This window comes from Oncorhynchus keta, chromosome 19 (genome assembly GCF_023373465.1).
Source record: "Oncorhynchus keta strain PuntledgeMale-10-30-2019 chromosome 19, Oket_V2, whole genome shotgun sequence".
Classification (NCBI taxonomy): Eukaryota; Metazoa; Chordata; class Actinopteri; order Salmoniformes; family Salmonidae; genus Oncorhynchus; species Oncorhynchus keta.
The window spans coordinates 45,482,084-45,507,010 of record NC_068439.1 but is presented as its reverse complement, the minus strand read 5'-3'; the positions used below and the strand labels follow the sequence as shown (position 1 = coordinate 45,507,010).

The following is a 24,927-nucleotide window of genomic DNA, read 5'->3' as shown; positions in this document are numbered from 1 at the left end:
GTTGAGTTTTTGTGGCAAAAACACAAGGCGTGTTCGTAAATTAAATCTGGAGTGCCAGAGGGCGTTAGTAAATCAGAGTTGTCAGATTGTCCGTTCGTAAATTCAGAGCGTTTCGCTCTCAGAGCTGGAGTAGGGTATATTCGAGCGTTCTGACATCACAACGGCAGTCAAGCACCCAAGCTAACGTTGGCAAGCTTGCAAACTCCTTCCAGACATAAATGAGAGAACACCTCACTCTGACCATTTCACTCGCTCTAGCAGAGCTGGTTAGATTGTTTTCATGTAACATTGAGCGTTGGTAACTGCTGCTGGCAACAATTTAATTACTTATTTTTGCGATGTTTACTGACACCGGCTATATTCAATTTGCTGTTGAGCTTTCGTAAATTAATAAATTATTCTGCACCTTGGCACACTCAGACGAGTGCTCTGAAATCGGAGTAGATAGCCTGAGTGAATTAACGAACGCACCCATATTGTGATTGCTACACGCTATCCGGAAGCACAACTAGTGTTTTGAGATGGCTATATAGTTTGGGTGTATTTTTTTCTCCTACATTTTTTGTTATTCTGCAAATGTTTCTCTAACGCCTTTTCGGGTAGTTTCAAATTAGCAGTTTAGGGCTATAGCCCCGACAGCAGGGCATCCCTACTGGTTACATATAGATATTGACAGGATTTCATTTCAGGATGTACTTATACTGAACAAAAGTATAAACGCAACATGTAAAATGTTGGTCCCATGTTTCATGGGCTGAAATAAACGACCCTAGGAACTTTCCACACCAAAATATTATTTCTCTTACATTTTGTTCACAAATTTGTTTCCATCCTTATTATTGAGCATTTCTCCTTTGCCAAGACAATCCATCCACCTGACAGGTGTGGCATATCAAGAAACTGATTAAACACAATGATCATTACACAGGTGCACCTTGTGCTGGGGACAATTCTAAAAGATCTAAAATATGCTGTTTTGTCACACAACACATTGCCACAGATATCTTCAGTTTTGAGGGAGTGTGCAATTGGCATGCTGACTGCACAACCATCCACCAGAGCTGTTGCCATAAGCCACCCCCAAAATTGTTTTAAAAGAATTCGGCAGTATGTCCAACCGGCCTCACAACCACAGACCATGTGTAACCACGCTAGCCCAGGACCCCCACATCTGGCTTCTTCACCTGCAGGATCGTCTGAGACCAGCCACCCAGACAGCTGATGAACCTGAGGAGTAGTTCTTTCTGTAATAAAGCCCTTTTGCGAGGGAAAACTAATTCTGATTGGCTGGGCTTGGCTTGGCTCCCCAGTGGGTGGGCCTATGCCCTTCGATGCCCACCCACGGCTGCTCCCCTGCCATGTGAAATCTATAAATTAGGGCCTAATGAATTTATTTCAATTGACTGATTTTCTTATATGAACTGTACCTCAGTAAAATTTTAATTGTTTTAATTTATATTTTTGTTCAGTATATTATGATAGATTGTCAGTTAATTTGGTTGTGATAAGATTGCATTATTTAAAATGTCTCTCGCACCATGACCATGATATCAGCCAACGTAATATAAGGCTAACTGACAACGGTCCTATTTGATGCCTATAGTTCAAGTCTCCCAGGTGGCTTGTGGCAAACTTTAAACTACACTTTTTATGGATATCTTTAAGAAATGGCTTTCTTCTTGCCACTCTTCCATAAATGCCAGATTTGTGCAATATACGACTGATTGTTGTCCTATGGACAGAGTCTCCCACCTCAGCTGTAGATCTCTGCAGTTCATCCAGAGTGATCATGGGCCTCTTGGCTGCATCTCTGATCAGTCTTCTCCTTGTATGAGCTGAAAGTTTAGAGGGACGGCCAGGTCTTGGTAGATTTGCAGTGGTCTGATACTCCTTAACTTAAGGGGGCTGAATAATTTTGCACGCCCAATTTTTCAGTTTTTGATTTGTTAAAAAGTTTGAAATATCCAATAAATGTTGTTCCACTTCATGATTGTGTCCCACTTGTTGTTGATTCTTCACAAAAAAATACAGTTTTATATCTTTATGTTTGAAGCCTGAAATGTGGCAAAAGGTCGCAAAGTTCAAGGGGGCTGAATACTTTCACAAGGCACTGTACATATATATATGTGTGTGTGGGGGGTTGCATTCCAGCAATGACACAAAACAATACATTAATTGCAGTATAACAGTGACAAACTCCAAAACTTTTAGGACCTGCATAAAGCTGTCCCAACAAGCAGAGTTACCACTGCTACACCTGGCTATCAGCGGAGCCTAGTCTGGCAGTGAAACAGTTCATTCAGCCTCATTTACTACCTTTTTAACATGGCTGACTTGCTTAAAAAATGTGGTTTCTACTGACAATTGAGATGTACAAACTGGCATAAGGGGACGACAAGCGGATGAGAGGCAATCTTTAATTTCGATTAAGACATTAATGAGCGAGCTCGGACAGACGTAGTCAATATAACTATTTGTTCAGCACTTTTGAAATGTACATCAACAGAATTCAGAACATGGGCCATTCTTTGTGTTCTCCCTCTACACAAAGTCAGAACTGTAGGATAAATAAAGGGGGCATATAAGCAGATAATGAAAGCTCTTACAATTTTTGATTACATTTCTCAAAAGTAGTTTGTAGGCTACATGTGCACCACCAAGTCATCACAGTAGCTGAAATTAAGAGGTGAAAATAGACCAAATTATTCAGGTGAGGCACATGGGCTACTAACAGCTTACTGCACAACATACACATAGTAATATTTTCTTAGCTACAGTATACACATCTCCCTGGCATATTACATTTATGCAGTAGCATAAAATACATTTTTGGACTCACCTTGTTGTGCTGTGCTCACTTAAACTTGGTCATCGAAGTCTGGCATTCTCTGGATTTATGGTTCTTTCAAGACAACTGGGAACTCAGAGGGGGGTTGAATCATGATGTCATCAGTGATCTTCAGGTTGTATCTTGAGAAAGAGTCGTAATAATGAGCAGCCTGATGACCTCGAGTGCTGGAGAGGGAGTATACGTAACACACTTATCAAAAGAACATCCCTGGTTACCCCACTGCCTCTGATCAGGCAGGCTCACTAAACACACATGCTTAGTTTGTATATTGAGTGTTGGATTGTGGCACTGTCTATCCGTACATTAAAATAACAAGAAAATAGTGCCATCTGATTTGCTTAATATAAGTATTTTTTAATTATTTATACTTATATTTTAGCAATTACATTTCCTTTTGATACTTAAGTATATTTAAAACCAAATATTTGTTGACTTTTACGCAAGTAGTATTTTACTGGATGACTTTCACTTTTACTTGAGTCATTTTCTATTAAAGTATGAAAATTTGGTACTTTTTCCACCACTGCTGAATAGCAGGCTAATGATTGCTTTACAATGCTTGCCGTTAGCCACTGATTCCTTACAAACCACTCACTGTTGAATTTGTGATTTCCAACTTTCTGGCCGATTTAACGTTTTATCGATAATTTCTCTTCATTATTTCTCTTCATATAACACTGATTAAAAAGTATTTGCCAGTAGATTGTCGACTTGATTCATGATGATTACTCTTAGCTAAGATTTTGAAAGTGTGATGTTGACATAATCAGTCCAATCAAAACTACCGTAGATATATTGTGATTTGATGTCATTTTATCTGTGGCCAGTGTCCTTGAGCCTTCTTGGACTTCTAATGTAAACTCTATAGCAGCACCTAAGGGGCTTGAATTTTCTAGCTCTACCCTTCGACTTGGTGGTGACGTAGTGTCCCCATGAGTGACAGAACACTGAGCTCAATTGCTGCGCAATGCTCCGTTTTTTCTGCTGACTTGCCCCACCACAGAAAGCACTGAGCTAGGTTGAAACACCTGCATTTTGGAGCTGCTCTACTCAAGAAAACAAAACAAACCATGTTTGTATGCGGCTTTATTAACTCAATTATATATATTTTTTTACATTGTTTGCAAACTGATATGTGACACGTATTTGTGCCAAAATAACATGCAAAAAATGTCTGGCTCAAAACAGGTGGGGCTCTGCCCTGAATGATGGGTCGCCACTGATTTGTATGTGAGTGTGTGTAGAATCAGCAGTATAAATTATCTGCTTATGTGCGTGCACAAATAATGGTGTGTGTGTGTTTGTTGTAGTGTTAGTGTGCATGAGTGTGCATAGAGTCAGTCTGTGTAGCCATTTTGTTAGCTATTTGGCAGTCTTATGGCTTGGGGATAGAAGCTGTTGGTATCAGATGCCCTCGCTTCATACTCGTCGCCAAACCCACTGGCTCCATGTCATCTACAAGACCCTGCTAGGTAAAGTCCCCCCTTATCTCAGCTCGCTGGTCACCATAGCATCTCCCACCTGTAGCACACGCTCCAGCAGGTATATCCCTCTAGTCACCCCCAAAACCAATTCTTTCTTTGGCCGCCTCTCCTTCCAGTTCTCTGCTGCCAATGACTGGAACGAACTACAAAAATCTCTGAAACTGGAAACACTTATCTCCCTCACTAGCTTTAAGCACCAACTGTCAGAGCAGCTCACAGATTACTGCACCTGTACATAGCCCACCTATAATTTAGCCCAAACAACTACCTCTTTCCCAACTGTATTTTATTTATTTATTTATTTTTCTCCTTTGCACCCCATTATTTTTATTTCTACTTTGCACATTCTTCCATTGCAAAACTACCATTCCAGTGTTTTACTTGCTATATTGTATTTACTTTGCCACCATGGCCTTTTTTGCCTTTACCTCCCTTCTTACCTATATTACCTCATTTGCTCACATTGTATGTAGACTTGTTTATACTGTATTATTGACTGTATGTTTGTTTTACTCCATGTGTAACTCTGTCGTTGTATCTGTCGAACTGCTTTGCTTTATCTTGGCCAGGTCGCAATTGTAAATGAGAACTTGTTCGTTAAATAAAGGTGAAATAAAATAAAAATCGGTACCGCCTGTCGTGCAGAATCAGAGACAACAGTCTATGTCTTAGGTGGCTGGAGTCTTTAATGGTTTTTGGGGCTTTCTTTTCACACCGCCTGATATAGATGTCCTGGGCTTTTCGCACCACCCTCTGTCGCGCCATGCGATCGAGGGCGGTGCAGTTGTCGTACCAAGCAGTGATGTATGGAACGCCGATTGGGTCTTTGCATGTCAAAAAAGATACACGTCAAATAACACTATTTGACGTGTCAAATAAGCTTGTTGACCAATCAGAACCTGATTATGACTGCACGTCACGTACATTTAACGCGTTCATAAATGTTTTACATAGTTATTACACTCACTCATATTTCATATGTCACAACGATTCATCGCTACGTATGCTATGATGCTGGTAAACTTGTCTCGTGCACTTACAGTGCTGATCATTAAAAAAAGCTAGCTAGCTCATGATGCAAACAATGTTCTTCCCCAAAAACATAGCAAAATTACAATCTGTTTCAGTAGCTATAGTTAGTTAGCTAACTATCTAGCTTGGTGTCATCATCTAAAATAACCCTAATTTATAAGACAGTTCTTATTTGATAAATGTTGGGCGGACCCATCTATGTGAAGCTAGCCAGAATAAGGGTTAGCCACAACAGTGGACTTTGCTGTTAGCCTTCAAAATAAAAGTAGAATTATGACAATTGAATAGATCATGCTAAACGAGGTTGAAATGTTATATAAAATCAACAAAATAGAATAATTAGTTAATTTGACAAATCAATTGAATTCGCACTGGATGTATTAGACTGTAGAATTGCGTTAGGTTCATACTCATTTCACCGTACAGCGGCCTAGGAACAGTGGTTTAACTGCCTTGTTCAGGGGCAGAACAACAGATTTTTTTTACCTTGGCAACTCGGGGATTCGATCTAGCAACCATTTAGTTACTGGCCCAACGCTCTAAACACCAACCTTACCTATGGATTGTGGATCAATGACATGGGGTATCAGTCTACTCAGTGACACCTAGAGAACATTAGTGTAGGAACTCTTATTGTGGGACCCTGAAAGTACTGAATTGAGTCACATGTATTGTCAACCCATGTGTATTGAACACTATTCCAGAGGTATAACCATACTGCGTGGATGTTTTGGAGACTGATAACTCTGAGGACAATGGGGAAAAAATATATTGGGTATTGAGTAGACTGCTACCCCATTTCATTGATCCCCAATCCTTAGGTAAAACTGTACAGTGCAATATGAATGTCAATACACACAAAGGAGCCTATTTTGAGCAGGAATTCCTCCTGCAACTCCTCAGCTGTTTGACGCTGGAGTATTACATTTGCTTTTATAAACCCATTCATTTCTCAACATTTTTTAAAAATGCAATCACGTGTTAAAAACAGTTTGGTGCTCGATTTTAAAAATGGCTTAATTAGTAATTGAAGCGTGCCTCTCTTTCACCATTTAAGTGCAGGTAACAGACTATCGGCATATTACCCACCACTTTATAATGTGAGCTGGAGGCTTCATGCATTTTGAAAGCATAAGCTACTTTGAAACCTGAATGTTTTTTTTCATGTTATGAGGTGTGCTTTCCTTGCTTCAAAGTAGCCTGCAGGCAAAATCCACCCATGGAAATTTGGAGGTAATTATTTTATAAAGACTTAATAGGCGGCGCATGTGTATCAAGTTTGGGAAAGCTTACAATTTCTCCTACCATTTCTTCCGGACTTGTGTGCCAGTTATGATTTTCATGTGAATGTTCGTGGAACAGTTTCATTTTAATAATAATAATAATATTTTAATTTCTCAATCATTGTCACGTGGTTAATCATAAACATTTTAATTCAAATTATAAAAAGTTCAAAAGTAAACTAATGCAATATCACCAGCCTCTGCCATATTCATGCATTGTGATCCATTGGCGGCTAAAGAAATGAGTGCATGGAACTCATAGTATATAGCCCAATGTAGCAGTAGGCCTATACTGTCACTGTCACACCGGGGATTGGTGATTATCGAGGGGGAGATTGTTGGAAAGATTTTAAGTAACTTATTGTGAGGAACAATAGTTTTAATATATTACAATTCTCAATGGGTGTTAAAAGAAAAGGGTAAAAAAAGTAGCTTTCCTAGGTACGCTCCCTCAACATTATCAGGACAGAGAAACCAGACATGCTCACGAAGCACTCCAACAAAAGACAATGAAAACATTTTCAAATCTTGTAAATTACAGGTATTAAATAAACCAAAACTTGTTTCTGACAAGTGTAGTAGGTGGTGAACTCTGCAAACAATGTTTCCACTCTGATAAAGAGAATGGTAAATGACTAATTAATACAAGCATTAACATAAATTAATGTAGCTAAATTACGAGGATTTAATGGTACATTTACTACCGGTGACATACACTACCGGTCAAAAGTTTTAGAACACCTACTCATTCAAGGGTTTTTAATTATTACTATTTTCTACATTGTAGAATAATAGTGAAGACATCAAAACTATGAAATAACACATATGAAATCATGTTGTAACCAAAAAAGTGTTAAACAAATCTAAATATATTTTAGATTTGAGATTCTTCAAATAGCCACCCTTTGCCTTTGATGACAGCTTTGCACACTCTTGGCGTTCTCTCAACCAGCTTCACCTGGGATGCTTGTCCAACAGTTGCAGGAGTTCCCGCATATGCTGAGCACTTGTTGGCTGCTTTTCCTTCACTCTGCGTTCCAACTCATCCCAAACCATCTCAATTGGGTTGAAGTCGGGGGATTGTGAAGGCCAGGTCATCTGATGCAGCACTCCATCACTCTCCTTCTTGGCAAAATACCCCGTACACAGCCTGGAGGTGTGTTGGGTAATAAATGATAGTCCTACTAAGCGCAAACCAGATGGGATGGCGTATCACTGCAGAATTTTGCGGTAGTCATGCTGGTTAATTATGCCTTGAATTCTAAATTAATCACTGACAGTGTCACCAACAAAGCACTCCCACACCATAACACCTCCTTTTTCATGCTTTACGGTGGGAAATACACATACGGAGATCATCCGTTCACCCACACCGCGTCTCACAAAGACACAGCGGTTGGAACCAAAAATCTCCAATTTGGACTCCCACATCAAAATACAAATGCTTGTGTTTCTTGGCCCAAGCAAGTCTTCTTCTTATTGTTGTCCTTTATTAGTGATGTCTTTGCAGCAATTTGACCATGAAGGCCTGATTCATGCAGTCTCCTCTGAACAGTTGATGTTGAGATGTGTCTTTTACTTGAACTCTGAAGCATTTATGTGGGCTACAATTTCTGAGGCTAGTAACTCTAATGAACTTATCTTCTGCAGCAGAGGTAACTCTAGGTCTTCCATTCCTGTGGTGGTCCTCATGAAGGCCAGTTTCATCGTAGCGTTTGATGCTTTTTGCGACTGCACTTGAAGAAACGTTCAAAGTTCTTGAAATGTTCTGGATTGACTGACCTTCATGTCTTAAAGTAATGGCCTGTCGTTTCTCTTTGCTTATTTGAGCTGTTCTTGCCATCATTTGGACTCGGTCTTTTACCAAATAGGGCTATCTTCTGTATAATCCCCTTCCTTGTCACAGCACAACTGATTGGCTCAAACATGTTAAAATGTAAATAAATTCCACAAATGAACTTTTTAAGAAGGTTAACACCTGTTAATTGAAATGCATTGCAGGTGAAGCTGGTTGAGAGATTGCCAAAGCTGTCAGCCACCCTTTTGTTTTGATATTTAAAGATTCTCAAATATAAAATATATTTTGGTATGTTTAACACTTTTTTTGGTTACTACCTGATTCCATGTGTGTTATTTCATAGTTTTGATGTCTTCACTATTATTCTACAATGTAGAAAATAGTAAAAATACAAACCCTTGAATGAGTAGGTGTTCTAAATCTTTTGACTGCTAGTGTATGTCATGGTGAATGTATATATTTATTTGATCAAATTGCAAAAAATGTACACAATGAAATACATGTGCAAGAATCACCAATCCTTGCAACATACCCCTCCCATTCTTCTTTTCTCAGCTTAAATTGTTTTACGCAAGACACATTATCTTCATCCATATTTTAGATGCTTTTCACTGACAGCAGCAAGTCAATAATCAGCTAGGCCTATTGCCACGCCGGCTGCCCAACTTGGCATAGGCCTACAAGCTTGTGATTTTGAAATAATCCACATGTGATTTTGAAATAATCCACATATAATTTTTAAAAGAAGCTAATGATTCTCAATTCCTCTGAGGCTAAGTCATTTTGAAGGATTTTGAATGGTGATTTTTTTCCCCCTTTATTGACAGGAGTGATTTGCCTATATCATTTTGGCAAATTTATTTCCATTTACTTCTCTACCCATCACTAGCCATTTATCTCCTGTTCTACTGGTTTTCATATCAACTTTCTTGTCCAGGAGGCAAAATCACAATCCTAGTTTTCATATTAGCAACCCATCCTAGTTGTTGCATCTTTAGATTCCCCCTCTTTCTAAGTTTCTAACAGTGATTTTTATCTCTGTCTTATATGGTAGCGCTATCAGGTGTGCTGTTTATAATTGTGTTTTCCCCGGTGTTCTGTTTAGAATGGTGTTTGACCAATGTTTGAAAATGTTTTTTTATCGGCCACTTAATTACATGAGTTTCATAATATAATATTATATATTATATTTCATGTTCTGTTAAGATGCATTACCATAATCTACATGTGATTTCTGTCATTCTGAGCACCGTGGGTGGACGCCCTAATGGGTTATGCACCCAATGCATATGGGTCTGGTAAATTTCTCAAATGGCCGGTAAATTAAAATCTTCCTGGTCATGTTGTCTGGTGCCACATTTTCCTAACGGAAATCCTGACTGGAGACATGAACTTGAAATCACCCCATTTAAATGTTCTGTCTCTCGCTCTCTACACTATAATTCACCCTTGCACAACTAGTTTGAGGAGATGTACCTAAACCATGGACATTTGCCAACATGCCCTCTGGGTGCTCGAGTCCACCCATGGCCCTGTCCCAAGCCACTTTAAAAGTGTGTCCTTGTTATCTTTGAAGTGTGTACTTATCGTCCAAGTGGGATTTCCTTATCTCCTGGGGTTGTGTTATCAACCCTTGACACACTTGCTACGAACTGGAACAGGCCCAGTGGAGAGAATCACAGAACCAAAGTAGAGGAGGGGGAAGATGGACATATATGGCCTATTGCCCAATCTCCCATGCCTTTGTTCCCAGTACTTGTATTTGTTTAAGTTGTACATTAGCCTGTGTAACTGTTACATTGGAGGAAATAATGTTACATATGGTTGTCAGTAAAATTGTCATGTCTGCAGTTTTGCCCAGTTAGTGATTTAAAGTAATAGCTGCAGAAATATCCTCACCAATGTGTATTTCTTATTTCTCTGTTGTGAGATGTCCACTTGCTTTGGCATCAGTCTCTAAGGTGAGACTTTCTTCTCACTTCTGTTTGTGTTGGTTGCTTTGATCCAGGACCGGTCCTTGCCATTCTGCCACCCAAGGTGAGACCAAAAGATGCCGTCCCCGCAAAACTAGAATAGTCACAGTAAGTAAAATTTATGTTGAAAAGACATGTATAATACATATTTTCCAGACGGTGAAATTAGGTTAAATTTAGGTTCTGACTTAAAGGTTAAAAGACGTATTTTCCGTACATTTAAATATTTTCTACTAAGTTGAAAAGGCATCTTTTCCGGGTGAAATCAGGTTCATTTTTAGTTCTGAATGAAAGTTGAAAGACCTCATTTATAGACGTCTATTTTTGGGCCAAATGAAGGCTGGTCCAAACCGGACAATATCTGAACCAAACTTAGACGTCTATGATTGGTTTAGATTTGGTCCAGACAAAAAATGAATGTCCGTGGACTATGAAATCAAGGGCGGTCTGGACCGCACCAAAAAAAGACGTCCAAAAGGCATCGGCGTTGGTCCGTGCTTACTGAGGTGTAGCCTACATTGTTGCCTGAAATAAATGTGGTAAGTCTACCGTTTGTAAAACACAAAAAAAATACGTCCGGAAAGGACCAAATAAAGACGTCCAAAAGATGTCGACTCGTGCATACTGGGGTGTAGCCAACTATGTCGCCACAAAAAAATTAGGAATACCCATCATTTGTAAAACAGGCCATTTGCATTATTAGTCCTGGCTTTATTAGTCCTGATTCCTGTGACTAATCAATTTGGCTATTTAAGCACTGAATATCACCTACACAACTTTATCAGGAGTTATCGTGATCCTATTTGCAATGTGTTTACACAGCTTGTCAAAAATGTACAGATACAAATTTGAAACCACTGATAATGTATGGCAATGGGGTGAAACTCCTGGACAACATTTGTGATTGTCTATTCTATATTGTCCATTTTACTTTGACCTGTCCTGTTTTTAGGATATGTTGTTTTAACATGCCAGCACATTTTTTTATTTGAGTGCCATTTATGTTAGGCTATTTGATCGGAGAAGCATGCATGATTTTAAGTGGCCATCTCATAACATTGTCATACAGTTTTATCTCCAGCCTGTAGGTTAAAGAAAAGACCACATACTCTTTCTACGATTATTTCTACGATTACATATTCTTTGTCTGCTACGTGAATTTTTTTTTTTTTTTTTTTTTTTTTTGACGGAATGTTGGTGGAGAGCCGCAGCAATGTCTCTCCAATCAGCAACATGAAGTGGCAACATTCTTCTTTTAATCTCCCCTGCTTTTTACAAAGTGGCCACTGTTTATCAGAGGGCAGCACCAGCGCTCACCTAAATAGCCCATATGCCACTGGTTGAGAGAAATTGTCATTTTTTTTTAACAGAATTATGTCAGGTTTTATGTGTTGGAGGTGCATCTTGTTCAGTTTAGCTCAGGAAGTGCTGCCCTCGTCAATCTGCCGCCAGAGGCGGCTGCCTAATCCTGTCTAATGAGCAGGACGGCCATGGTTTGATCTGTTGCCAGCCTGTATAGCTTTCTTTTCTCACACTGCCTGTGAGAGAGAAAGGAGAGGGCGGAAATAGAAGAGAGCAAAATGAGGCCAGTGGTTGTATGTGTGTGAATCACCTTGGCGTACCTTACCTGCTAGGAGGCCTGTCTGTATGACTCCTGTATCTCCCAGCTGTTGGGATGCAGCGGAGGGCAGAGGCAGCACACACACTGGGGCCATTGTTCCTCCTCTCAAACCAATCAAATGTTATGTCACATGCGCCAAATACAACTGCTATAAAATTTACCGTGAAATGCTTGCTTATGAGCCCTTCCCAACGATGCAAGGTAAAAAAATAAATAATGAAAGAAAAAAAAATACACAAGAACGGCACTAGATCAATGTAGAGGTACGCAGTATTTGAGGTAGATATGTACACGAAGGCAGGGTAAAGTGACTAGTAAAATAATGTTTGTTTGGAAATGTCTGTGAGTGTACAAAACATTAGGAACACCCTACTTTTGCCCTCAGAACTGCCTCAATTCGTCAGGGCATGGACTCTACAAGGTGTCAAAAGCGTTCCACTGGGATGCTGGCACATTTTTATTTGTATTTTATCTTTATTGAACTAGGCAAGTCAGTTAAGAACAAATTCTTATTTTCAATGACAGCCAAGAAACAGCAGGTTAACTGCCTTGTTCAGGGGCAGAATTACAGATTTTTACCTTCTCAGCGAGCTTGGGGATTCGATTTTGCAAACTTTCGGTTACTAGTCCAACGCTCTAACCACAAGGCTACCTACCTTCTCACCAAGCTGCTTGCCTATTTAGAACAAAATACTTATGTTGTGCAATAAAATGCAAATTAATTACTTAAAAATCATACAATGTGATTTTCTGGATTTTTGGATTTAGATTCCGTCCCTCACAGTTGAAGTGCACCTATGATAAAAATTACAGACCTCTACATGCTTTGTAAGAAGGAAAACCTGCCAAATCGGCAGTGTATCAAATACTTGTACTCCCCACTGTAAATGTCCTGGATGGCAGAGAGCTCGGCCCCAGTGATGAACTAGGCTGTCCACACCACCCTCTGTAGCGCTTTGCGGTAGAGGGCGTCGTCGTGTCCCTTGTATATATCGTTTTTTTTTTTGCATATTTGTCTTCGCATATCTTTTAAAACATTTTGCTAAACCTCAACTTCTAAATACTCTCCTGCAACCCGCCTCACCCAATGTAGCTATTTTTTCTAAAGTATTTATATTTACTTCGGATCCGGAACGCCTCAACTGAAGCTAGCCAGCTAACTACCAGCTATCAGTCAGCAAACCATTGCTAGCGGTCATCAGCTAACCTTTAGCTCGGAAAGCTCTCGCCAGTTCGAACAACGCAACTCTAACCAGAGCATAACGGACCTATTATTATTTTTTATTTTTTTTATCCCCGGATTCCCACCGCAAACGGAACATTTTCAGCTGGATCTTCACAACTAGCTAACTAGCTAACCGCAACCCCGGATGATTACACCTGGCTAGCGTTTCCACCCACTTAGCTTGAAGCTAGCACGGCCAGAGCTCCTGTGCTACCACCGAAGCATACTCCTGGGCCACAATATCCGTACCCACGACCGGTCTATCGATGTCACCGCATGAAGAGGAATAAACAGACTCACCCCATCGCGACGTCCCCCAAAGGCTAACTTTCTAGCCCTTGCTATCGCCTTGCTTGCTAATTCGTCCTGCTAACTGCTAGCTTGTTTAGCCCCGGTCCGCTAACTGCTACCTTGTTTAGCCCCGGCCTACTAACTGTTAGCTTGTTAGCACAGGCCTGCTAACCGTCTGAATCGCCGCATCCCAAACACTCACTGGACCCATATTTACTCTCTATCTCTTTTCAATTTTTATTTGTTTATACCTTCCGGTAGCTTGCCTCACCCAATGTGATATGGAATCGCTATTATTTTACATTTTTAGAACACACTCAAGAACCTCCAGAAGCTAACTAGCTACAAGCTATTTAGTCATTGTTAGCCACTGCTAGCAGCTTTTACCTTTTACCTTCTGCACAGCCAGACAGTTTTTTTTTTACCTGGATAGCACTCGCCAGTCCAGCTTCCCTGCCCCCTGGACACTGATCAATTGGCTACATAGCTGATGCATGCTAGACTGTCCATAAATCACGGTACTCCATTCTGCTTGTTTATGTTTTATCTGTCGACCCCAGCCGCACTCAGGCTCTGTGTGTAGTTAATCCGACCCTCCCTGCCTAGTCAACGCCATTTTACCTGCTGTTGTTGTGCTAGCTGATTAGCTGTTGTTGTCTCACCTACTGTTTTAGCTACTGTTTTAGCGAGCGCTCCCAATTCAATACCTGTGATTACTGTATGCCTCGCTGTATGTCTCTCTCAAATGTCAATATGCCTTGTATTCTGTTGTTCAGGTTAGTTATCATTGTTTTAGTTTACAATGGAGCCCCTAGTTCCACTCTTCATACCCCTGATACCTCCTTTGTCCCACCTCTCACACATGCAGTGACCTCACCCATTACAACCAGCATGTCCAGAGATACAACCTCTCTCATCATCACCCAGTGCCTGGGCTTACCTCCGCTGTACCCGCACCCCACCATACCCCTGTCTGCGCATTATGCCCTGAATATATTCTACCAGGCCCAGAAATCTGCTCCTTTTATTCTCTGTCCCCAACGCTCTAGGCGACCAGTTTTGATAGCCTTTAGCCGCACCCTCATACTACTCCTCCTCTGTTCCGCGGGTGATGTGGAGGTAAACCCAGGCCCTGCATGTCCCCAGGCACCCTCATTTGTTGACTTCTGTGATCGAAAAAGCCTTGGTTTCATGCATGTCAACATCAGAAGCCTCCTCCCTAAGTTTGTTTTACTCACTGCTTTAGCACACTCTGCTAACCCTGATGTCCTTGCTGTGTCTGAATCCTGGCTCAGGAAGGCCACCAAAAATTCTGAGATTTCCATACCAAACTATAACATCTTCCGTCAAGATAGAACTGCCAAAGGGGGAGGAGTTGCAGTCTACTGCAGAGATAGCCTGCAAAGTAATACCCAAACAGTTCGAACTACTAATTTTGAAAATTACTCTCTCCAGAAATAAGTCTCTCACTGTTGCCGCCTGCTACAGACCCCCCTCAGCTCCCAGCTGTGCCCTGGACACCATTTGTGAATTGATCGCCCCCCATCTAGCTTCAGAGTTTGTTCTGTTAGGTGACCTAAACTGGGATATGCTTAACACCCGGCAGTCCTACAATCTAAGCTAGATGCCCTCAATCTCACACAAATCATCAAGGAACCCACCAGGTACAACCCTAAATCTGTAAACAAGGGCACCCTCATAGACGTCATCCTGACCAACTGGCCCTCCAAATACACCTCCGCTGTCTTCAACCAGGATCTCAGCGATCACTGCCTCATTGCCTGTATCCGCTACGGAGCCGCAGTCAAACGACCACCCCTCATCACTGTCAAACGCTCCCTAAAACACTTCTGTGAGCAAGCCTTTCTAATCGACCTGGCCCGGGTATCCTGGAATGACATTGACCTCATCCCGTCAGTTGAGGATGCCTGGTCATTCTTTAAAAGTAACTTCCTCACCATCTTAGATAAGCATGCTCCGTTCAAAAAAAATGCAGAACTAAGAACAGATATAGCCCTTGGTTCACTCCAGACCTGACTGCCCTCGACCAGCACAAAAACATCCTGTGGCGGACTGCAATAGCATCGAATAGTCCCCGCGATATGCAACTGTTCAGGGAACCAATGTCAGGAAAGCTAAGGCCAGCTTCTTCAGACAGATGTTTGCATCCTGTAGCTCCAACTCCAAAAAGTTCTGGGACACTGAAGTCCATGGAGAACAAGAGTACCTCCTCCCAGCTGCCCACTGCACTGAGGCTAGGTAACACGGTCCCCACCGATAAATCCATGATTATCGAAAACTTCAACAAGCATTTCTCAACGGCTGGCCATGCCTTCCGCCTGGCTACTCCAACCTCAGCCAACAGCTCCCCCCCGCAGCTGCTCGCCCAAGCCTCTCCAGGTTCTCCCAAATCCAGATAGCAGATGTTCTGAAAGAGCTGCAAAACCTGGACCCGTACAAATCAGCTGGGCTTGACAATCTGGACCCTCTATTTCTGAAACTATCTGCCGCCATTGTCGCAACCCCTATTACCAGCCTGTTCAACCTCTCTTTCATATCGTCTGAGATCCCCAAGGATTTGAAAGCTGCCGCAGTCATCCCCCTCTTCAAAGGGGGAGACACCCTGGACCCAAACTGTTACAGACCTATATCCATCCTGCCCTGCCTATCTAAGGTCTTCGAAAGCCAAGTCAACAAACAGGTCACTGACCATCTCGAATCCCACCGTACCTTCTCCGCTGTGCAATCTGGTTTCTGAGCCGGTCACGGGTGCACCTCAGCCACGCTCAAGGTACTAAACAATATCATAACCACCATCGATAAAAGAGAGTACTGTGCAGCCGTCTTCATCGACCTTGCCAAGGCTTTCGACTCTGTCAATCACCATATTCTTATCGGCAGACTCAGTAGCCTCGGTTTTTCGGATGACTGCCTTGCCTGGTTCACCAATTACTTTGCAGACAGAGTTCAGTGTGTGAAATCGGAGGGCATGCTGTCCGGTCCTCTGGCAGTCTCTATGGGGGTGCCACAGGGTTCAATCCTCGGGCCGACTCTTTTCTCTCTATACATCAATGATGTTGCTCTTGCTGCGGGCGATTCCCTGATCCACCTCTACGCAGACGACACCATTCTATATACTTCCGTCCCGTCCTTGGACACTGTGCTATCTAACCTCCAAACGAGCTTCAATGCCATTACAACACTCCTTCCGTGGCCTCCAACTGCTCTTCAACGCTAGTAAAACCAAATGCATGCTTTTCAACCGTTCGCTGCCTGCACCCGCACGCCTGACCAGCATCACCACCCTGGATGGTTCCGACCTTGAATATGTGTACATCTATAAGTACCTACGTGTCTGGCTAGACTGTAAACTCTCCTTCCAGACTCATATCAAACATCTCCAATCGAAAATCAATTCAAGAGTCGGCTTTCTATTCCGCAAGCCTCCTTCACTCACGCTGCCAAACTTACCCTAGTAAAACTGACTATCCTACCGATCCTTGACTTCGGCGATGTCATCTACAAAATTGCTTCCAACACTCTACTCAGCAAACTGGATGCAGTTTATCACAGTGCCATCCGTTTTGTCACTAAAGCACCTTATACCACCCACCACTGCGACTTGTATGGTCTTTTCGGCTGGCCCTCGCTACATATTCGTCGCCAGACCCACTGGCTCCAGGTCATCTACAAGTCCATGCTAGGTAATGCTCCGCCTTATCTCAGTTCACTGGTCACGTGGGCAACACCCATCCGTAGCACGCGCTCCAGCAGGTGTATCTCACTGATCATCCCTAAAGCCAACACCTCAGTTCTCGGCTGCCTGTGACTGGAACGAATTGCAAAAATCAACTTCAAACATCTGCTATCTGAGCAGCTAACCGATCGCTGCAGCTGTACAGAGTCTATCGGAAAATAGCCCACCCATTTTTACCTACCTCATCCCCATACTGTTTTGATTTATTTACTTTTCTGTTCTTTTGCACACCAATCTCTCTACCTGTACATGACCATCTGATCATTTATCACTTCAGTGTTAATCTGCAAAATTGTAATTATTTGCCTACCTCCTCATGCCTTTTGCACACAATGTATATATTTTTCTACTGTGTTATTGACTTGTTAATTGTTTACTCCATGTGTAACTCTGTGTTGTCTGTTCACACTGCTATGCTTTATCTTGGCCAGGTCGCAGTTGCAAATGAGAACTTGTTCTCAACTAGCCTACCTGGTTAAATAAAGGTGAAATAAAAAAAAATACCAAGCGTTGATGCAGCCAGTCAAGATGCTCTTAATGGTGCAGATGTAGACATTTTGGAGGATCCAATGGCCCATGCCAAATCTATTCAAATCATATTAAAGTTTGTCACGTGCGCCAAATTCAACCTTACAATGAAATGATGGGGGAAGAGGCGCCTCCGTGCCGTCTTCACGTCTGTGTGGACTATGTTAAGTCCTTAGCATTGTGGAGGGCAAGGAACTTGATGCACTCAACCCACTCCACTACAGCCCCGTCAATGTGAATGGGGTCGTGCTCACCTCTCTTTCTCCTGTAGTCCATGATCAGCACCTTGGCCTTCCAAACATTTAGGGAGAGGTTGTTGTCATGGCACCACACTGCTAAGTCTCTGACCTGTCTCATCGTTAATCAGGTCTACCACCGTTGTTGTCAGCAAACTTGATGACTGTGTTTAAGTCATGCGTGGCCACGCAGAAATAATGGGTGAACAGGGAGTACAGGAGGGGACTAAGCACACACTCCTGAGGGGCCACCGTGTTGTGGGTCAGCGTGGCGGATGTGTTGTTTCCTACCCTTACCATCTGGGGCCAGCCCGTCAGGAAGTCCAGGATTCAATTGCAGAGTGAGGTGATCAGTCCCAGGTTCCCTGGCTTGGTTATGAGCTTGGAGGGGACTATTGTGTTGAACACTGAGATGTAGTTTATGAACAGCATTCTCACATACCTATTTTCCCTCTTATCCAAATGAGATGGTGTTGATGTGTGTCATTATACCAGCCTTTCAAAGCACTTAATTACACATAATTACAGATGTGAGTGCTATGGGGTGATAGTCATTTCGGCAGGTTACCTTTGAGTTCTTGGGCACAAGGACAATGGTGGTCAGCTTGAAACATGTTGGGATTACAGACTGGGACAAGGAGAGATTGAAAATGTGACAACGTTCAACTGCCATCAGTTTTCCATTAAAACAATAAAAAAAATCACAATGTAGAATAATGGTCCTATTACTCATGTATGACTGCTGTGTCCGTAAAGCTTTACAGACATAGAACGCAGCTACAGTAACATGTCAATAGCGACAATTGATTACTTTTCAGACAATTTTAAAATGTGCCGCATCAGTCTGTACCTTTTCAGACAGTAGTATTCTGCTCCGGTATATTATTTTCTATTGTTTCCAATAAACATTGCTGATGATTGAGTGTTCTGGCCTCCTAGTGATGGATGTTAATCCGCTTCAGAAGCAGCATTACTTTACAGACAAGTAAAATGCCACTCCTATCTCCAGAGAAGGTCACAACCTGTCAGCTTTTTCCATATTGTAGCCTACCCTAACAGACAAGCAAACATGCCATAGCCGAGGAGCTTTCAAGGAGCCAGATTCCAGTATATCTGAAAAGGGTAATAGATACAGGGTACCTGTAGCCTACTGTAATTTAATATTATTAGACAAAAACACCCCCACCCACTCAGCAACAAATAGTACCCCATGCTCTCAAGACTGGCCAGAAGATACCTCTGTATCCCGGCAACATCAGTTCCATGAATTAACTAGGGTATTCTACAGCCAACAGACTGAAGACTAAATACATACCTACATCAGCTAAGAGAAGGAGCAGGCAGGCCAGCACAAGGGAGCGCGAGGAGGGTAGGCAGAATAGTGCGCATATGTCTTGGTAATCTGCATCTCGCAATGTCTTGTCTTGCATGCCTCACAAATTCACCAAAGTAGCCTAAAGTGTGAATGGTCCTATGGTTTTGTTTAAATAACTTTCCCCAGGCCTTAATAGCCATATAGTCTCGATAGGCTATAACATGGAAAATGTTTCACCTTAGTGATGGTGCCAGGTTTCCTCCAGATGTGATGGTTGGCATTTAGGCCAAAGAGTTCAATATTGGTTTCATCAGACCAGAGAATCTTGTGTCTCATGGTCTGAGAGACTTTAGGTGCCTTTTGACAAACTTCAAGCGGGCTGTAATGTGCCTTTTTTACTGAGGAGTGGCTTCTGTCTGGCCACTCTACCATGAAGCCCTGATTGGTGGAGTGCTGCAGAGATGGTTGTCCTTCTGGATTTATCTTCAATCTCCACAGAGGAACTCTAGAGCTCTGTCAGATTGACCACTGGGTTCTTGGTCACCGCCACTGTTCTTGGGGACCTTCAATGCAGCAAACATTTTTTGGTACTTTTCCCCAGATCTGTGCCTCAACCCAATCCTGTCTCGGAGCTCTACGGACAATTCCTTCGACCTCCTGGCTTTGCTTCTGCTGTGACATGCACTGTCAACTGTGGGACCAATCAATTGAATTTACCAAAGGTGGACTCCACTCAAGTTGTACAAACATCTCAAGGATGATCAATGGAAACAGGATGCACCTGAGCTCAATTTTGAGTCTCAAAGTATATTTTGAGTCGCATAAGCATATGAATATTGCCTGTAATCCATTGTTTTTGGTTTGGATACGTTCATATAGTCACTGTGGGGATGACTAGCAAAACAGTCTTGTAGCCACTCGACTGCTTCATCCGACCACTTCCGTAGTGAATAAATCACTGGTACTTCCTGTTTTGAGATTTTGTTTGTAAGCAGGAGAATGGAGTTGTGGTCAGATTTGTCAAAGAGAGGATGAGGGAGGGGCTTGTATGCTTTCTGTGGGTAGAATAAAAGTGGTCTAGAGATTTAGCATTTGCTAGTGGTGCAGGAGACGTGTTGGTAGAAGTGAGAGAGGACCGTTTTAAGTCTCTCTGCGTTAGTCTCCGCCCACCAGAAACGGTTGCTCTGGGTGAGAAGTTTCTTGTTTGTTTATGGCCCCAGAGAGGTTATTGAGTGCCAGAGTGGCGTTGGCTTGTGGAGGGATGTAGACAGCCGTGATAATTATGGATGAAAACTCTCTTGGTAGATAAAAGGGTCTGCAGCTTACCATGAGGTATTCTGTATCTGGTGAGTAAAAACTTGAGATTTCCTTCACATTGGAAGCAACACACCAGTTGTTTTTTATGAAAAACCACACCTCTCCTCCTTTAGACTTGCCCGAAGCCGCCATCCGATCATGCCGCTGCATGGCGAATCCACTAAGCACTACGTGCGTAGCGTAATCATCCAGCCACCTCTCAGTAAGACCTATAATATTGTTTCTTTTCAAGTCTCTGATGGGAGACTCAAACAAAGAGGAGGCTCATCCATCTTATTCTTGGGTGACTGGACATTTGCCAATAGAAAGGAGGGTCTGTTTTGGTTTAGTCTTCGCCTCAATTTCACCATGACTCCAGCTCATCTGCCGCGTCGATGCCTGAGGCGTTTTGGTAGCCCATGGCACAAAGGAATGAACAGGGGAAAGCTGAGTCAGAGTTGAAGTCGTATACTAAGTTGAAATTGAGGTTAGGGCTTGGTGGTCATATGTGATCATATTATTAACTTACTGTACAAAGTCAATCTGCCTGTCCTGCTGGGTTCAGTGCTCCATAATGTTGCCTCTGTCCTACCAGAGACCCAGGGATGGGGCCTGATCCGGTCTCACTGACTGACTGGTGCCCCTTGTGTATCACCACCCTACCTGTCCTCTCTCTCTCTCTTTATCTTTCTCCCACTCGAAGTGCCCACCGATCACCACAGCCAGAGAGAGTCTGGATGACAACCCTGCCCTCTCTCACTCCATCCTTCAGTTTTCCAATCCCTTTTAACCTGTATTTCTCACTGCTCTAATCGTCTGTCCTTCCTTCGCTTTTCCAACCCCTTTTAACCATATTTCTCACTGCTCTAATCCTCCCTCCCTCTGTCTGTATTTCTTCCTCTTTCTATAGTGTAGACAGCAGGTGCTCACAGTATATTTCTCTCTTTCTCTCTTTCTTTCACGCTTTCTTTTGCACTCTGTCAAGCACTTTCTTTCTTTTGCGCTCTCTTTCTTTCGGGCTCTCTCTCTTTTTCACGCTCTCTCTCTCTTTCGCACTCTCTCTTGTAAACAGCAGGTGTTCCAGGCGGATATGATAGCTCTTTCTCCTTCAGCAATAATGGCTGGCATGGTGCAGGAAAGTCTCAGATTAGTAAGTGGTCATTGAGTAAGAAGTAGCCTAACTTGTTGTTTTGAAGTCACACCGCCTCTCGTAGCCATGTATGCAGTTCAATGTCCTATAGGGGGAGGGAAGCCTTTAGAGTAGTAGCTCTTGTATAGTATTAGGGTAACTAGCCTAACTGGTTACTTATACACAGTAACTACTAGTAGCATAGCTTGTTTCACCCTGCCGCCGTTAATATAAAGAGGTCAGGGAGACCCTGAGGACTGCAGTCAGTCATTCAATTAGTAATACATTTTCAGCCCTGCAACCAGAGCTGCCTGCCTGTCGCATGGTTGGCCTGCTTCTTTCTCTCTGTCTCTCTCACTCCAGCCACGGACCCAAACGCTGTGACACAATGGGGTCAGGTAAGGTTGGGAGGGACTCTGTGTGTGTGTGTGTGGCCCCTCCTGTGTGGTGTTGTGTGTTTGGATAGTAAACGTAGTCCGATACCTCACACAGCACCATGCAGCAGCTAGAGCCCCCTCAGCGTCCACTGGATACTGTGTCCTGGGTTGACACGTAGTCTGGTCTCTGTGTGTGAGACTTTAGATGAATAAATCAGGCCCAAGCCGGCACCACTCCTACATCAAAGTGATTCATAGCAATACCTTTCAGCAGCACTCCAGGCTTGTGTGCGTTTCATTCATTTTTCTTTCTATGTAGGCTAATAGATTTGAATATGCTGAATCTCCTCTAATAGATTTGAATATGCAAAGACTCGACAGCCGACGGGTAACAAACTGGTTTTTCTTTCTCTCTGTGCATGACGGACCAACATCGTCTGGGTTAGGGAGGGTTTGACCGGGGTAGGCCGTCATTTGTCAAATAAGAATTTGTTCTTAACGGACTTCCCTACTTAAATAAAGGTAAAATAAAAAAATGGATCTCCTGCTGTTGGCTCTTTTGATCCCCCCCCTCTCACTTTTTCTCTCTGATGGGAGTGGCATTGAGGGGGAATGCCCTGATACCATGGCGAAGTTGTAACACCCGGGGTGTAGTGGGGAAGAAGTAAGGCGCAGGAAGCAGAGTTCAGGGTAGCGTTAACTTTTAATGCACCACAACGGTGAACAGACTCCAACCAAAACAAATGCCCCAAACACGGGGGACTTAAACAGTCCAGCAAAAAACCCAAAAACACGGACAACCGTGACAGACCGACGTGTACACATGTACATCGAAATAATCCCGCACAACCAGCAGGTGGGCCGGCTGGTAAATAAAGCCCAACCAATCAGCCTAAACTAAACATAGGTGAAACCAATAAACAGTCAATCACGGATTACAAAAAGAAAACCAGCCCTGTCACGGACCAGGATGTCTTGCTCCCAGGCAGACTAAATCACTTTTTTGCCCGCTTTGAGGACAATACAGTGCCACTGACACGGCCCGCAACTAAAACATGCGGACTCTCCTTCACTGCAGCCGACGTGAGGAAAACATTTAAACGTGTCAACCCTCGCAAGGCTGCAGGCCCAGCCGTGCCCTCGGAGCATGCGCAGACCAGTTGGCTGGTGTGTTTACGGACATATTCAATCAATCCCTATCCCAGTCTGTTGTTCCCACATGCTTCAAGAGGGCTACCATTGTTCCTGTTTCCAAGAAAGCTAAGGTAACTGAGCTAAACGAGTACCGCCCCATAGCACTCACTTCCGTCATCATGAAGTGCTTTGAGACTAGTCAAGGACCAATCATGATAATGAATACACAGGAGGCTGAAGAAATTCGGCTTGTCACCAAAAGCACTCACAAACTTCTACAGATGCACAATCGAGAGCATCCTGTCGGGCTGTATCACCGCCTGGTACGGCAACTGCTCCGCCCACAACCGTAAGGCTCTCCAGAGGGTAGTGAGGTCTGCACAACACATCACCGGGGGCAAACTACCTGCCCTCCAGGACACCTCCACCACCCGATGTCACAGGAAGGCCATAAAGATCATCAAGGACAACATCCACCCGAGCCACTGCCTGTTCACCCCGCTATCATCCAGAAGGCGAGGTCAGTACAGGTGCATCAAAGCTGGGACCGAGAGACTGAAAAACAGCTTCTATCTCAAGGCCATCAGACTGTTAAACAGCCAACACTAACATTGAGTGGCTGCTGCCAACACACTGACTCAACTCCAGCCACTTTAATAATGGGAATTGATGGGAAATTATGTAAAATATATCACTAGCCACTTTAAACAATGCTACCTAATATAATGTTTACATTATTCATCTCATATGTATACATATATACTGTACTCTATATCATCTACTGCATCCTTATGTAATACATGTATCACTAGCCACTTTAACTATGCCACTTTGTTTACTTACTCATCTCATATGTATATACTGCACTCTGTACTCGATACCATCTACTGTATCTTGCCTATGCCGCTCTGTACCATCACTCATTCATATATCTTTATGTACATATTCTTTATCCCCTTACACTAGTGTCTATAAGGTAGTAGTTTTGGAATTGTTAGCTAGATTACTTGTTGGTTATTACTGCATTGTCGAAGCACAAGCATTTCGCTACACTCGCATTAACATCTGCTAACCATGTGTATGTGACAAATTAAATTTGATTTGATTTGTATATTGAGTTGACAAGGAATTATGTGTGTCAGTTACACAAGGATTTGTTTCTGAGGTTTTATACCAGCAGGTGAAAACAAAAAACTTGTGAAAGTCTTTCTCTGTTACATTTACACAGACCCACACCACAGGAGGCTGCTGAGGGGAGGACGGCTGTAACGGAACAAATGGAATGGCATCAAACAAATACAAGCTGAGGCTGGGCGATATGGTCTAAAAATCATATCTCGATTTTTATTTTTCTAACTTATGGGCGATTCACGATATATATCTCGATTTTTAAGCCATATCTTTAAACAAGATTTGTTGTACAATTAAAGGTCAAATACACTGCATTTCAAACTGTCAGCAAAACCTGCTTTTTTGCACTACTCACTGATCTGGCTTTCAAGTCTCTCGTTTTAATTATTCCTGTTTTTTTTTACAAATGTAACCCGTTGACACGTACCAACACATGATGTGATCATTCTACAGTGGTCTCTGCAGC

The 24,927-nt window shown here is 42.7% G+C and overlaps 1 protein-coding gene across 1 annotated transcript in view; it reads left to right on the top strand.

The window, feature by feature from the left end:
- LOC118375098 (actin-binding protein WASF1-like) overlaps positions 1 to 24,927 on the top strand; it is a 196,357-nt gene that overhangs the window by 1,116 nt on the left and 170,314 nt on the right. Inside the window, exon 2 of the mRNA XM_052470668.1 lies at positions 10,457 to 10,529. The gene's annotated coding sequence lies outside the window, so the exon portion shown is untranslated. The remainder of the gene's footprint in view (positions 1 to 10,456; positions 10,530 to 24,927) is intronic.